The sequence below is a fragment of the Macaca nemestrina genome, chromosome Y (genome assembly GCF_043159975.1).
Source record: "Macaca nemestrina isolate mMacNem1 chromosome Y, mMacNem.hap1, whole genome shotgun sequence".
NCBI lineage: Eukaryota > Metazoa > Chordata > Mammalia > Primates > Cercopithecidae > Macaca > Macaca nemestrina.
In genome coordinates, this window is record NC_092146.1 from 15,597,392 (window position 1) to 15,613,040 (window position 15,649).

Genomic DNA, 15,649 nt, shown 5'->3' on the forward strand with positions numbered 1-15,649 from the left:
AGACCGTGTTAAATGACTCTTCCATGAAAGGGGCGTGTAACTCTGTGAGATGAATTCTCACATCACAATCCAGTTTCTAAGACAGCTTCTTTCTCATTTTATCTGAGGATATGTCCTCTGTGAGCTTCATTGCGCTAAGAAATATGCCATGGCAGATTTCAGGAAAACTGTGTTAGCAAGTTGATCACTGAAGAGAAAACTGTAACTCCGTGAGTTGCATTCACACATCCCGACGCCGTTTCTCAAAACACTTCTTTCCTGTTTTTGTCTGAGGACATTTCCCTTTTCACCATAGGCCTCAATGAGCTCCCAAATATCCCTTTGCGGAATCCATGAAAACAGTGTTAGCATACTGCTACAAGATGGTAAAGGTGACGCTCCGTGTGGGGAATTCAACATCACAAAGCAATGTCTGAGACGGCTTCTTTCTAGTTATCATCTGAGGACGTTTCCGTTTGCACCATGGGCCCTGAATGCGCCCCCAAATATCGCCTTGCAGATTCCAGGAAAACAGTGGTAGCAAACTGCTTCCTGAAGATTCAGCTGTAACTCTGTGTGTTGAATTCACGTAGCACAGAGAAGTGTCTCACAAAGCTTCTCTCACGTTTTTAATTGGGGATATGTCCTTCCTCAGCGTAGGCCTCAATTCCATCCAAAGTAGCCCTTCTCGGGTTCCTGAGAGACAGTGTTAAACGACTGCCCCACGAAACGCCGGTGTGACGCTGGGAGATGATTTCACACATCGCAAACCAGTTTCTAAGAAAGCTTCTTTTCATTTGATCTGAGGAGATTTCCTTTGTCCCCGTAAGCTTCATTGCGCTAAGAAGCATCCCAAGGCAGATTTCAAGGAAACTGTGTGAGCAAACTGGTCACTGAAGAGAAAAGTGTCACTCTGGGAGTTGCATTCGCACATCGCAACGCAGTTTCTCAGAACGCTTCCTTCCAGTTTTTATCGGAGGCTATTTCCTTTTCCCCGTAGCCCTCAATGAGCTCCCAAATATCACTTTGCGGAATCCAGGAAAACAGTGCTAGCCAACTGCTACAAGAAGGGAAGGTGAATCTCTGTGTGGTGAATTGACACATCACAAAGCAATTTCGGAGACAGCTTCTTTCTCGTCACGACCTGAGGATGTTTCCGTTTTCACCGTGGGCCCTCAGTGCGCTCCCAGATAGCACTATGCAGATTCCACGGAAACGGTGTTAGCAAACTGCTTCGTGAAGACTAAGTGGGAACTCTGTGAGATGAATTCACGTTTCACTGAGAAGTTTCTCACAAAGCCTCTTTCCAGTTTTCATTTCACGATAGTTCCTTGGTCACCATGAGCTTCATTGCGCTGAGAAATAGCCCAGTGCAGATTGCAATCAAACAGTGTTAGCAAATGGGCCAGTGAAAAGGTGCGTGGAAGTCTAGGAGTCGCATTCACATGTCACAATGCAGTTTCTCCGAAGGCTTCTTTCCAGTTTGTATCTGAGGACGTTTCTCTTTTCACCATATCCCTCCGTGGGCTCCCAAGAGTGGTGTAAGCCTTTGAAATGAACTCACACGTCACAAAGCTGTTTCTCAGAAAGCTGCACTCTGGTTTTTCTCGGAGGATATTCCCTTTCTCCCCACACTCTCCAAACCCATCCGAAATATCGGTTCTCAGAATCCACAAAAACAGCGCTGGGGAACGGCTCCAAGAAACAGTGATGTAACTCGGTCAGATGAAGTCACGTATCTGAAAGCAATTTCTGAGGAAGCTTCTGTCATTTTTATCTGAGGATACTTCCTTTGTCACGGTAAGCTGCGTAGCTCCAAGAAGTCTCCCATTGCGGATTTCAAGGAAACGGTCTTGTCAAACTCATCACTGAAGAGAAAAGTGTAACTCTGTGAGGTGCACTCACACAGCGCAATGCAGTTTCTCACAAAGCTTCTTGCCAGTGTGCATCTGAGGCTATTTCCTTTTCACCGGAGCCCTCAATGAGCTCCCAAATATCGCTTTGCAAATTCCACGAGAACAGTCTTCGCGAAGGGCTTCAGGAGGAGAAAGCTGCAATTCTGTGAGATGAATTCACAGATCACAAAGAAGTTTCTCAGAAAGCTTCCCTCTCCTTTGTAACGGAGGATATTTCCTTTGGCCCCGTAGTCCTCAAAGGGGTCTGAAATATCAGTTTCCAGATTCCACAGAAACAGGGGTAGCCAACGGCTCCATGAAGCACAGGTGTAATTCAGTGAGTTGAAGTCACACATCACAAAGCAGTTTCTCAGAAAGCTTCTATATTTTTGTTTTCGAGCTGAGGTTATTTGTGGTCTCGGAGCTCCACTGTGTGTCTTAGAGCAGGTTCTGCGAAAACACTGTTAGCAAGCTTCTCCATGGAAACAATGATAGAACTCTGTGAGCCGAATTCACCCACAGCAAAGGAGTTTCTGAGGAGAAACTCCTTTGAGTTTCTGAGGAGAATCCTCCCTGCGGATTTGTCTGAGTCTCGAGATTTCACGATTCACCATGGGATTCAACGCTATCCAAGATATCACTCGTGAGATTCTACAAACACAGTGCTAGCAAACTCCTCCAGGAAGGAGTGGTGTAACCCTGTGAAATGAATTCACACATCACGAAGCAGTTTCTCAGAGAGCTTCCTTCCGGTTTTTCTCGGAGGATAGTTCCTGTCCCCCTATACTCTTCAAGCCAATCCGAAATTGTGAGTTCTCAGAATCCACAAAAACCGTGCTAGGAAACGGCTCCAAGACCCAGTGATGCAACTCCGGGAGCTGAAGTCTCGTATCTGAAAGCAATTCCCGAGGAGGCTTCTTTCATTTCTTATCTGAGGATATTTCCTTTGTCACCGTAAGCTGCATAGCGCTGAGAAGTATCTCGTCGCAAACTTCAAGAAAACGAGGTGCTGGCAAACTGATCACTGAAGAGAAAAGTGTAACTCCGTGAGGCGCATTCACACACCGCAAGGCAGTTTCTCAGAAAGCTTCTTTCCGGTTCTTATCTGAGGATATTTTCTGTTCCCCGTAGCCCACAATGAGCTCCCAAAGATCACTTTGCAGAATCCACGGCAACGGTGTTAGCAAACCGCTACGAGAAGGTAAAGGTGAATCTCTGTGTGGTGGATTCAACATCACAGAGCAATTTCTGAGACAGCTTCTTTCTAGTTATTATCGGAGGATGTCTCCGTGTTCACCATGGGCCTCAATGCGCCCCCAAATATCACTTTGCAGATTCCACGGAAACAGTGTTAGCGAACGGCTTCCTGAAGACTCGGTTGTAACTCTGTGTGATGAATTCACGTATCACAGAGAAGTTTCTCACGCAGCTTCGCTCACGTTTTGCATCGAGGGTATTTCAGCGTAGGCCTGAATTCGAACCAAAGTAGCCCTCCTCAGGTTCCTCAAAGACCGTGTTAAATGACTCTTCCATGAAAGGGGCGTGTAACTCTGTGAGATGAATTCTCACATCACAATCCAGTTTCTAAGACAGCTTCTTTCTCATTTTATCTGAGGATATGTCCTCTGTGAGCTTCATTGCGCTAAGAAATATGCCATGGCAGATTTCAGGAAAACTGTGTTAGCAAGTTGATCACTGAAGAGAAAACTGTAACTCCGTGAGTTGCATTCACACATCCCGACGCCGTTTCTCAAAACACTTCTTTCCTGTTTTTGTCTGAGGACATTTCCCTTTTCACCATAGGCCTCAATGAGCTCCCAAATATCCCTTTGCGGAATCCATGAAAACAGTGTTAGCATACTGCTACAAGATGGTAAAGGTGACGCTCCGTGTGGGGAATTCAACATCACAAAGCAATGTCTGAGACGGCTTCTTTCTAGTTATCATCTGAGGACGTTTCCGTTTGCACCATGGGCCCTGAATGCGCCCCCAAATATCGCCTTGCAGATTCCAGGAAAACAGTGGTAGCAAACTGCTTCCTGAAGATTCAGCTGTAACTCTGTGTGTTGAATTCACGTAGCACAGAGAAGTGTCTCACAAAGCTTCTCTCACGTTTTTAATTGGGGATATGTCCTTCCTCAGCGTAGGCCTCAATTCCATCCAAAGTAGCCCTTCTCGGGTTCCTGAGAGACAGTGTTAAACGACTGCCCCACGAAACGCCGGTGTGACGCTGGGAGATGATTTCACACATCGCAAACCAGTTTCTAAGAAAGCTTCTTTTCATTTGATCTGAGGAGATTTCCTTTGTCCCCGTAAGCTTCATTGCGCTAAGAAGCATCCCAAGGCAGATTTCAAGGAAACTGTGTGAGCAAACTGGTCACTGAAGAGAAAAGTGTCACTCTGGGAGTTGCATTCGCACATCGCAACGCAGTTTCTCAGAACGCTTCCTTCCAGTTTTTATCGGAGGCTATTTCCTTTTCCCCGTAGCCCTCAATGAGCTCCCAAATATCACTTTGCGGAATCCAGGAAAACAGTGCTAGCCAACTGCTACAAGAAGGGAAGGTGAATCTCTGTGTGGTGAATTGACACATCACAAAGCAATTTCGGAGACAGCTTCTTTCTCGTCACGACCTGAGGATGTTTCCGTTTTCACCGTGGGCCCTCAGTGCGCTCCCAGATAGCACTATGCAGATTCCACGGAAACGGTGTTAGCAAACTGCTTCGTGAAGACTAAGTGGGAACTCTGTGAGATGAATTCACGTTTCACTGAGAAGTTTCTCACAAAGCCTCTTTCCAGTTTTCATTTCACGATAGTTCCTTGGTCACCATGAGCTTCATTGCGCTGAGAAATAGCCCAGTGCAGATTGCAATCAAACAGTGTTAGCAAACGGGTCAGTGAAAAGGTGCGTGGAAGTCTAGGAGTCGCATTCACATGTCACAATGCAGTTTCTCCGAAGGCTTCTTTCCAGTTTGTATCTGAGGACGTTTCTCTTTTCACCATATCCCTCCGTGGGCTCCCAAGAGTGGTGTAAGCCTTTGAAATGAACTCACACGTCACAAAGCTGTTTCTCAGAAAGCTGCACTCCGGTTTTTCTCGGAGGATATTCCCTTTCTCCCCACACTCTCCAAACCCATCCGAAATATCGGTTCTCAGAATCCACAGAAACAGCGCTGGGGAACGGCTCCAAGAAACAGTGATGTAACTCGGTCAGATGAAGTCACGTATCTGAAAGCAATTTCTGAGGAAGCTTCTGTCATTTTTATCTGAGGATACTTCCTTTGTCACGGTAAGCTGCGTAGCTCCAAGAAGTCTCCCATTGCGGATTTCAAGGAAACGGTCTTGTCAAACTCATCACTGAAGAGAAAAGTGTAACTCTGTGAGGTGCACTCACACAGCGCAATGCAGTTTCTCACAAAGCTTCTTGCCAGTGTGCATCTGAGGCTATTTCCTTTTCACCGGAGCCCTCAATGAGCTCCCAAATATCGCTTTGCAAATTCCACGAGAACAGTCTTCGCGAAGGGCTTCAGGAGGAGAAAGCTGCAATTCTGTGAGATGAATTCACAGATCACAAAGAAGTTTCTCAGAAAGCTTCCCTCTCCTTTGTAACGGAGGATATTTCCTTTGGCCCCGTAGTCCTCAAAGGGGTCTGAAATATCAGTTTCCAGATTCCACAGAAACAGGGGTAGCCAATGGCTCCATGAAGCACAGGTGTAATTCAGTGAGTTGAAGTCACACATCACAAAGCAGTTTCTCAGAAAGCTTCTATATTTTTGTTTTCGAGCTGAGGTTATTTGTGGTCTCGGAGCTCCACTGTGTGTCTTAGAGCAGGTTCTGCGAAAACACTGTTAGCAAGCTTCTCCATGGAAACAATGATAGAACTCTGTGAGCCGAATTCACCCACAGCAAAGGAGTTTCTGAGGAGAAACTCCTTTGAGTTTCTGAGGAGAATCCTCCCTGCGGATTTGTCTGAGTCTCGAGATTTCACGATTCACCATGGGATTCAACGCTATCCAAGATATCACTCGTGAGATTCTACAAACACAGTGCTAGCAAACTCCTCCAGGAAGGAGTGGTGTAACCCTGTGAAATGAATTCACACATCACGAAGCAGTTTCTCAGAGAGCTTCCTTCCGGTTTTTCTCGGAGGATAGTTCCTGTCCCCCTATACTCTTCAAGCGCATCCGAAATTATGAGTTCTCAGAATCCACAAAAACCGTGCTAGGAAACGGCTCCAAGACCCAGTGATGCAACTCCGGGAGCTGAAGTCTCGTATCTGAAAGCAATTCCCGAGGAGGCTTCTTTCATTTCTTATCTGAGGATATTTCCTTTGTCACCGTAAGCTGCATAGCGCTGAGAAGTATCTCGTCGCAAACTTCAAGAAAACGAGGTGCTGGCAAACTGATCACTGAAGAGAAAAGTGTAACTCCGTGAGGCGCATTCACACACCGCAAGGCAGTTTCTCAGAAAGCTTCTTTCCGGTTCTTATCTGAGGATATTTTCTGTTCCCCGTAGCCCACAATGAGCTCCCAAAGATCACTTTGCAGAATCCACGGCAACGGTGTTAGCAAACCGCCACGAGAAGGTAAAGGTGAATCTCTGTGTGGTGGATTCAACATCACAGAGCAATTTCTGAGACAGCTTCTTTCTAGTTATTATCGGAGGATGTCTCCGTGCTCACCATGGGCCTCAATGCGCCCCCAAATATCACTTTGCAGATTCCACGGAAACAGTGTTAGCGAACGGCTTCCTGAAGACTCGGTTGTAACTCTGTGTGATGAATTCACGTATCACAGAGAAGTTTCTCACGCAGCTTCGCTCACGTTTTGCATCGAGGGTATTTCAGCGTAGGCCTGAATTCGAACCAAAGTAGCCCTCCTCAGGTTCCTCAAAGACCGTGTTAAATGACTCTTCCATGAAAGGGGCGTGTAACTCTGTGAGATGAATTCTCACATCACAATCCAGTTTCTAAGACAGCTTCTTTCTCATTTTATCTGAGGATATGTCCTCTGTGAGCTTCATTGCGCTAAGAAATATGCCATGGCAGATGTCAGGAAAACTGTGTTAGCAAGTTGATCACTGAAGAGAAAACTGTAACTCCGTGAGTTGCATTCACACATCCCGACGCCGTTTCTCAAAACACTTCTTTCCTGTTTTTGTCTGAGGACATTTCCCTTTTCACCATAGGCCTCAATGAGCTCCCAAATATCCCTTTGCGGAATCCATGAAAACAGTGTTAGCATACTGCTACAAGATGGTAAAGGTGATGCTCCGTGTGGGGAATTCAACATCACAAAGCAATGTCTGAGACGGCTTCTTTCTAGTTATCATCTGAGGACGTTTCCGTTTGCACCATGGGCCCTGAATGCGCCCCCAAATATCGCCTTGCAGATTCCAGGAAAACAGTGGTAGCAAACTCCTTCCTGAAGATTCAGCTGTAACTCTGTGTGTTGAATTCACGTAGCACAGAGAAGTGTCTCACAAAGCTTCTCTCACGTTTTTAATTGGGGATATGTCCTTCCTCAGCGTAGGCCTCAATTCCATCCAAAGTAGCCCTTCTCGGGTTCCTGAGAGATAGTGTTAAACGACTGCCCCACGAAACGCCGGTGTGACGCTGGGAGATGATTTCACACATCGCAAACCAGTTTCTAAGAAAGCTTCTTTTCATTTGATCTGAGGAGATTTCCTTTGTCCCCGTAAGCTTCATTGCGCTAAGAAGCATCCCAAGGCAGATTTCAAGGAAACTGTGTGAGCAAACTGGTCACTGAAGAGAAAAGTGTCACTCTGGGAGTTGCATTCGCACATCGCAACGCAGTTTCTCAGAACGCTTCCTTCCAGTTTTTATCGGAGGCTATTTCCTTTTCCCCGTAGCCCTCAATGAGCTCCCAAATATCACTTTGCGGAATCCAGGAAAACAGTGCTAGCCAACTGCTACAAGAAGGGAAGGTGAATCTCTGTGTGGTGAATTGACACATCACAAAGCAATTTCGGAGACAGCTTCTTTCTCGTCACGACCTGAGGATGTTTCCGTTTTCACCGTGGGCCCTCAGTGCGCTCCCAGATAGCACTATGCAGATTCCACGGAAACGGTGTTAGCAAACTGCTTCGTGAAGACTAAGTGGGAACTCTGTGAGATGAATTCACGTTTCACTGAGAAGTTTCTCACAAAGCCTCTTTCCAGTTTTCATTTCACGATAGTTCCTTGGTCACCATGAGCTTCATTGCGCTGAGAAATAGCCCAGTGCAGATTGCAATCAAACAGTGTTAGCAAACGGGTCAGTGAAAAGGTGCGTGGAAGTCTAGGAGTCGCATTCACATGTCACAATGCAGTTTCTCCGAAGGCTTCTTTCCAGTTTGTATCTGAGGACGTTTCTCTTTTCACCATATCCCTCCGTGGGCTCCCAAGAGTGGTGTAAGCCTTTGAAATGAACTCACACGTCACAAAGCTGTTTCTCAGAAAGCTGCACTCCGGTTTTTCTCGGAGGATATTCCCTTTCTCCCCACACTCTCCAAACCCATCCGAAATATCGGTTCTCAGAATCCACAAAAACAGCGCTGGGGAACGGCTCCAAGAAACAGTGATGTAACTCGGTCAGATGAAGTCACGTATCTGAAAGCAATTTCTGAGGAAGCTTCTGTCATTTTTATCTGAGGATACTTCCTTTGTCACGGTAAGCTGCGTAGCTCCAAGAAGTCTCCCATTGCGGATTTCAAGGAAACGGTCTTGTCAAACTCATCACTGAAGAGAAAAGTGTAACTCTGTGAGGTGCACTCACACAGCGCAATGCAGTTTCTCACAAAGCTTCTTGCCAGTGTGCATCTGAGGCTATTTCCTTTTCACCGGAGCCCTCAATGAGCTCCCAAATATCGCTTTGCAAATTCCACGAGAACAGTCTTCGCGAAGGGCTTCAGGAGGAGAAAGCTGCAATTCTGTGAGATGAATTCACAGATCACAAAGAAGTTTCTCAGAAAGCTTCCCTCTCCTTTGTAACGGAGGATATTTCCTTTGGCCCCGTAGTCCTCAAAGGGGTCTGAAATATCAGTTTCCAGATTCCACAGAAACAGGGGTAGCCAACGGCTCCATGAAGCACAGGTGTAATTCAGTGAGTTGAAGTCACACATCACAAAGCAGTTTCTCAGAAAGCTTCTATATTTTTGTTTTCGAGCTGAGGTTATTTGTGGTCTCGGAGCTCCACTGTGTGTCTTAGAGCAGGTTCTGCGAAAACACTGTTAGCAAGCTTCTCCATGGAAACAATGATAGAACTCTGTGAGCCGAATTCACCCACAGCAAAGGAGTTTCTGAGGAGAAACTCCTTTGAGTTTCTGAGGAGAATCCTCCCTGCGGATTTGTCTGAGTCTCGAGATTTCACGATTCACCATGGGATTCAACGCTATCCAAGATATCACTCGTGAGATTCTACAAACACAGTGCTAGCAAACTCCTCCAGGAAGGAGTGGTGTAACCCTGTGAAATGAATTCACACATCACGAAGCAGTTTCTCAGAGAGCTTCCTTCCGGTTTTTCTCGGAGGATAGTTCCTGTCCCCCTATACTCTTCAAGCGCATCCGAAATTATGAGTTCTCAGAATCCACAAAAACCGTGCTAGGAAACGGCTCCAAGACCCAGTGATGCAACTCCGGGAGCTGAAGTCTCGTATCTGAAAGCAATTCCCGAGGAGGCTTCTTTCATTTCTTATCTGAGGATATTTCCTTTGTCACCGTAAGCTGCATAGCGCTGAGAAGTATCTCGTCGCAAACTTCAAGAAAACGAGGTGCTGGCAAACTGATCACTGAAGAGAAAAGTGTAACTCCGTGAGGCGCATTCACACACCGCAAGGCAGTTTCTCAGAAAGCTTCTTTCCGGTTCTTATCTGAGGATATTTTCTGTTCCCCGTAGCCCACAATGAGCTCCCAAAGATCACTTTGCAGAATCCACGGCAACGGTGTTAGCAAACCGCCACGAGAAGGTAAAGGTGAATCTCTGTGTGGTGGATTCAACATCACAGAGCAATTTCTGAGACAGCTTCTTTCTAGTTATTATCGGAGGATGTCTCCGTGTTCACCATGGGCCTCAATGCGCCCCCAAATATCACTTTGCAGATTCCACGGAAACAGTGTTAGCGAACGGCTTCCTGAAGACTCGGTTGTAACTCTGTGTGATGAATTCACGTATCACAGAGAAGTTTCTCAGGCAGCTTCGCTCACGTTTTGCATCGAGGGTATTTCAGCGTAGGCCTGAATTCGAACCAAAGTAGCCCTCCTCAGGTTCCTCAAAGACCGTGTTAAATGACTCTTCCATGAAAGGGGCGTGTAACTCTGTGAGATGAATTCTCACATCACAATCCAGTTTCTAAGACAGCTTCTTTCTCATTTTATCTGAGGATATGTCCTCTGTGAGCTTCATTGCGCTAAGAAATATGCCATGGCAGATGTCAGGAAAACTGTGTTAGCAAGTTGATCACTGAAGAGAAAACTGTAACTCCGTGAGTTGCATTCACACATCCCGACGCCGTTTCTCAAAACACTTCTTTCCTGTTTTTGTCTGAGGACATTTCCCTTTTCACCATAGGCCTCAATGAGCTCCCAAATATCCCTTTGCGGAATCCATGAAAACAGTGTTAGCATACTGCTACAAGATGGTAAAGGTGATGCTCCGTGTGGGGAATTCAACATCACAAAGCAATGTCTGAGACGGCTTCTTTCTAGTTATCATCTGAGGACGTTTCCGTTTGCACCATGGGCCCTGAAAGCGCCCCCAAATATCGCCTTGCAGATTCCAGGAAAACAGTGGTAGCAAACTGCTTCCTGAAGATTCAGCTGTAACTCTGTGTGTTGAATTCACGTAGCACAGAGAAGTGTCTCACACAGCTTCTCTCACGTTTTTAATTGGGGATATGTCCTTCCTCAGCGTAGGCCTCAATTCCATCCAAAGTAGCCCTTCTCGGGTTCCTGAGAGACAGTGTTAAACGACTGCCCCACGAAACGCCGGTGTGACGCTGGGAGATGATTTCACACATCGCAAACCAGTTTCTAAGAAAGCTTCTTTTCATTTGATCTGAGGAGATTTCCTTTGTCCCCGTAAGCTTCATTGCGCTAAGAAGCATCCCAAGGCAGATTTCAAGGAAACTGTGTGAGCAAACTGGTCACTGAAGAGAAAAGTGTCACTCTGGGAGTTGCATTCGCACATCGCAACGCAGTTTCTCAGAACGCTTCCTTCCAGTTTTTATCGGAGGCTATTTCCTTTTCCCCGTAGCCCTCAATGAGCTCCCAAATATCACTTTGCGGAATCCAGGAAAACAGTGCTAGCCAACTGCTACAAGAAGGGAAGGTGAATCTCTGTGTGGTGAATTGACACATCACAAAGCAATTTCGGAGACAGCTTCTTTCTCGTCACGACCTGAGGATGTTTCCGTTTTCACCGTGGGCCCTCAGTGCGCTCCCAGATAGCACTATGCAGATTCCACGGAAACGGTGTTAGCAAACTGCTTCGTGAAGACTAAGTGGGAACTCTGTGAGATGAATTCACGTTTCACTGAGAAGTTTCTCACAAAGCCTCTTTCCAGTTTTCATTTCACGATAGTTCCTTGGTCACCATGAGCTTCATTGCGCTGAGAAATAGCCCAGTGCAGATTGCAATCAAACAGTGTTAGCAAACGGGTCAGTGAAAAGGTGCGTGGAAGTCTAGGAGTCGCATTCACATGTCACAATGCAGTTTCTCCGAAGGCTTCTTTCCAGTTTGTATCTGAGGACGTTTCTCTTTTCACCATATCCCTCCGTGGGCTCCCAAGAGTGGTGTAAGCCTTTGAAATGAACTCACACGTCACAAAGCTGTTTCTCAGAAAGCTGCACTCCGGTTTTTCTCGGAGGATATTCCCTTTCTCCCCACACTCTCCAAACCCATCCGAAATATCGGTTCTCAGAATCCACAAAAACAGCGCTGGGGAACGGCTCCAAGAAACAGTGATGTAACTCGGTCAGATGAAGTCACGTATCTGAAAGCAATTTCTGAGGAAGCTTCTGTCATTTTTATCTGAGGATACTTCCTTTGTCACGGTAAGCTGCGTAGCTCCAAGAAGTCTCCCATTGCGGATTTCAAGGAAACGGTCTTGTCAAACTCATCACTGAAGAGAAAAGTGTAACTCTGTGAGGTGCACTCACACAGCGCAATGCAGTTTCTCACAAAGCTTCTTGCCAGTGTGCATCTGAGGCTATTTCCTTTTCACCGGAGCCCTCAATGAGCTCCCAAATATCGCTTTGCAAATTCCACGAGAACAGTCTTCGCGAAGGGCTTCAGGAGGAGAAAGCTGCAATTCTGTGAGATGAATTCACAGATCACAAAGAAGTTTCTCAGAAAGCTTCCCTCTCCTTTGTAACGGAGGATATTTCCTTTGGCCCCGTAGTCCTCAAAGGGGTCTGAAATATCAGTTTCCAGATTCCACAGAAACAGGGGTAGCCAACGGCTCCATGAAGCACAGGTGTAATTCAGTGAGTTGAAGTCACACATCACAAAGCAGTTTCTCAGAAAGCTTCTATATTTTTGTTTTCGAGCTGAGGTTATTTGTGGTCTCGGAGCTCCACTGTGTGTCTTAGAGCAGGTTCTGCGAAAACACTGTTAGCAAGCTTCTCCATGGAAACAATGATAGAACTCTGTGAGCCGAATTCACCCACAGCAAAGGAGTTTCTGAGGAGAAACTCCTTTGAGTTTCTGAGGAGAATCCTCCCTGCGGATTTGTCTGAGTCTCGAGATTTCACGATTCACCATGGGATTCAACGCTATCCAAGATATCACTCGTGAGATTCTACAAACACAGTGCTAGCAAACTCCTCCAGGAAGGAGTGGTGTAACCCTGTGAAATGAATTCACACATCACGAAGCAGTTTCTCAGAGAGCTTCCTTCCGGTTTTTCTCGGAGGATAGTTCCTGTCCCCCTATACTCTTCAAGCGCATCCGAAATTATGAGTTCTCAGAATCCACAAAAACCGTGCTAGGAAACGGCTCCAAGACCCAGTGATGCAACTCCGGGAGCTGAAGTCTCGTATCTGAAAGCAATTCCCGAGGAGGCTTCTTTCATTTCTTATCTGAGGATATTTCCTTTGTCACCGTAAGCTGCATAGCGCTGAGAAGTATCTCGTCGCAAACTTCAAGAAAACGAGGTGCTGGCAAACTGATCACTGAAGAGAAAAGTGTAACTCCGTGAGGCGCATTCACACACCGCAAGGCAGTTTCTCAGAAAGCTTCTTTCCGGTTCTTATCTGAGGATATTTTCTGTTCCCCGTAGCCCACAATGAGCTCCCAAAGATCACTTTGCAGAATCCACGGCAACGGTGTTAGCAAACCGCCACGAGAAGGTAAAGGTGAATCTCTGTGTGGTGGATTCAACATCACAGAGCAATTTCTGAGACAGCTTCTTTCTAGTTATTATCGGAGGATGTCTCCGTGTTCACCATGGGCCTCAATGCGCCCCCAAATATCACTTTGCAGATTCCACGGAAACAGTGTTAGCGAACGGCTTCCTGAAGACTCGGTTGTAACTCTGTGTGATGAATTCACGTATCACAGAGAAGTTTCTCAGGCAGCTTCGCTCACGTTTTGCATCGAGGGTATTTCAGCGTAGGCCTGAATTCGAACCAAAGTAGCCCTCCTCAGGTTCCTCAAAGACCGTGTTAAATGACTCTTCCATGAAAGGGGCGTGTAACTCTGTGAGATGAATTCTCACATCACAATCCAGTTTCTAAGACAGCTTCTTTCTCATTTTATCTGAGGATATGTCCTCTGTGAGCTTCATTGCGCTAAGAAATATGCCATGGCAGATGTCAGGAAAACTGTGTTAGCAAGTTGATCACTGAAGAGAAAACTGTAACTCCGTGAGTTGCATTCACACATCCCGACGCCGTTTCTCAAAACACTTCTTTCCTGTTTTTGTCTGAGGACATTTCCCTTTTCACCATAGGCCTCAATGAGCTCCCAAATATCCCTTTGCGGAATCCATGAAAACAGTGTTAGCATACTGCTACAAGATGGTAAAGGTGATGCTCCGTGTGGGGAATTCAACATCACAAAGCAATGTCTGAGACGGCTTCTTTCTAGTTATCATCTGAGGACGTTTCCGTTTGCACCATGGGCCCTGAAAGCGCCCCCAAATATCGCCTTGCAGATTCCAGGAAAACAGTGGTAGCAAACTGCTTCCTGAAGATTCAGCTGTAACTCTGTGTGTTGAATTCACGTAGCACAGAGAAGTGTCTCACACAGCTTCTCTCACGTTTTTAATTGGGGATATGTCCTTCCTCAGCGTAGGCCTCAATTCCATCCAAAGTAGCCCTTCTCGGGTTCCTGAGAGACAGTGTTAAACGACTGCCCCACGAAACGCCGGTGTGACGCTGGGAGATGATTTCACACATCGCAAACCAGTTTCTAAGAAAGCTTCTTTTCATTTGATCTGAGGAGATTTCCTTTGTCCCCGTAAGCTTCATTGCGCTAAGAAGCATCCCAAGGCAGATTTCAAGGAAACTGTGTGAGCAAACTGGTCACTGAAGAGAAAAGTGTCACTCTGGGAGTTGCATTCGCACATCGCAACGCAGTTTCTCAGAACGCTTCCTTCCAGTTTTTATCGGAGGCTATTTCCTTTTCCCCGTAGCCCTCAATGAGCTCCCAAATATCACTTTGCGGAATCCAGGAAAACAGTGCTAGCCAACTGCTACAAGAAGGGAAGGTGAATCTCTGTGTGGTGAATTGACACATCACAAAGCAATTTCGGAGACAGCTTCTTTCTCGTCACGACCTGAGGATGTTTCCGTTTTCACCGTGGGCCCTCAGTGCGCTCCCAGATAGCACTATGCAGATTCCACGGAAACGGTGTTAGCAAACTGCTTCGTGAAGACTAAGTGGGAACTCTGTGAGATGAATTCACGTTTCACTGAGAAGTTTCTCACAAAGCCTCTTTCCAGTTTTCATTTCACGATAGTTCCTTGGTCACCATGAGCTTCATTGCGCTGAGAAATAGCCCAGTGCAGATTGCAATCAAACAGTGTTAGCAAACGGGTCAGTGAAAAGGTGCGTGGAAGTCTAGGAGTCGCATTCACATGTCACAATGCAGTTTCTCCGAAGGCTTCTTTCCAGTTTGTATCTGAGGACGTTTCTCTTTTCACCATATCCCTCCGTGGGCTCCCAAGAGTGGTGTAAGCCTTTGAAATGAACTCACACGTCACAAAGCTGTTTCTCAGAAAGCTGCACTCCGGTTTTTCTCGGAGGATATTCCCTTTCTCCCCACACTCTCCAAACCCATCCGAAATATCGGTTCTCAGAATCCACAAAAACAGCGCTGGGGAACGGCTCCAAGAAACAGTGATGTAACTCGGTCAGATGAAGTCACGTATCTGAAAGCAATTTCTGAGGAAGCTTCTGTCATTTTTATCTGAGGATACTTCCTTTGTCACGGTAAGCTGCGTAGCTCCAAGAAGTCTCCCATTGCGGATTTCAAGGAAACGGTCTTGTCAAACTCATCACTGAAGAGAAAAGTGTAACTCTGTGAGGTGCACTCACACAGCGCAATGCAGTTTCTCACAAAGCTTCTTGCCAGTGTGCATCTGAGGCTATTTCCTTTTCACCGGAGCCCTCAATGAGCTCCCAAATATCGCTTTGCAAATTCCACGAGAACAGTCTTCGCGAAGGGCTTCAGGAGGAGAAAGCTGCAATTCTGTGAGATGAATTCACAGATCACAAAGAAGTTTCTCAGAAAGCTTCCCTCTCCTTTGTAACGGAGGATATTTCCTTTGGCCC